Source organism: Acyrthosiphon pisum, chromosome A1, assembly GCF_005508785.2.
Source record: "Acyrthosiphon pisum isolate AL4f chromosome A1, pea_aphid_22Mar2018_4r6ur, whole genome shotgun sequence".
Classification (NCBI taxonomy): domain Eukaryota; kingdom Metazoa; phylum Arthropoda; class Insecta; order Hemiptera; family Aphididae; genus Acyrthosiphon; species Acyrthosiphon pisum.
In genome coordinates, this window is record NC_042494.1 from 18404182 (window position 1) to 18404973 (window position 792).

A 792-nucleotide genomic window follows, 5' to 3' on the forward strand; every position below is an offset into this window, starting at 1 on the left:
ATTTTGTCAAGATTTTAACTTCAAATGCTTATAAAAAAAAATTGTGCCTATGTTTTTGTAATATTTTTCAACTGCTATTGTAACAATGTATCAGGAGCCCTGTATTAATTGTTTACACTTGTCGGCCCAATAGATAAAACTTTATTGATATTTATAGAAAAAAAAACTAAAAAAATTGAAAACTTACAATGTCCGTAAACAGCTCAAAAAGATTCAAATTATTTTCAAAATTTTATCGTATATAGAAAATGATAATATAAACATTCAGTGAAATTTTCAAGTATCTACAGTCATTCGTTTTTTAATTACAATAAAATAAGAAAATTGTTACGTAAGAAATCGAGTGAATATCAAATGTTGTAAAAATATAAATTTCAAACGCTCATAAAAATTTAATTTGAGTTTCTTATAGAAATTTTTTTTTGATAAAGGTAGATTAACCTTTAAGTAATCTTGTATTACATTTTAAAATCTTAGTTCTAAAAAGAAAAATTTTTACGAATTATTTACTCAAAATAATTTGCTAATTTTCGTGATTTTTAAATATTTTGTCAATTTTTGAACTTTAAATGCAAATAAAAAAAACTGTGACTAAGGATTTTTAATATTTTTAAAATTTCATTGTAACAATATATTAGAGCCTTGTATTAAATTTTCAAGTATTTTTACTCAACAAATAAAGTTTTATTGACATTCATAGAAAAAACTACTAATTAAATTGGAAACTGAAATTGTCCGTAAACAGCTCAAAACAAATCAAAATATTTTGAAAATTTATCATGTATAAGAAAA

At 21.2% G+C, this 792-nt stretch overlaps 1 protein-coding gene across 1 annotated transcript in view; it reads right to left on the reverse strand.

Moving 5' to 3' along the window:
• Positions 1-792, reverse strand: part of LOC100159693 (histone-lysine N-methyltransferase 2C) — a 27924-nt gene that overhangs the window by 1661 nt on the left and 25471 nt on the right. The window lies entirely within an intron of this gene.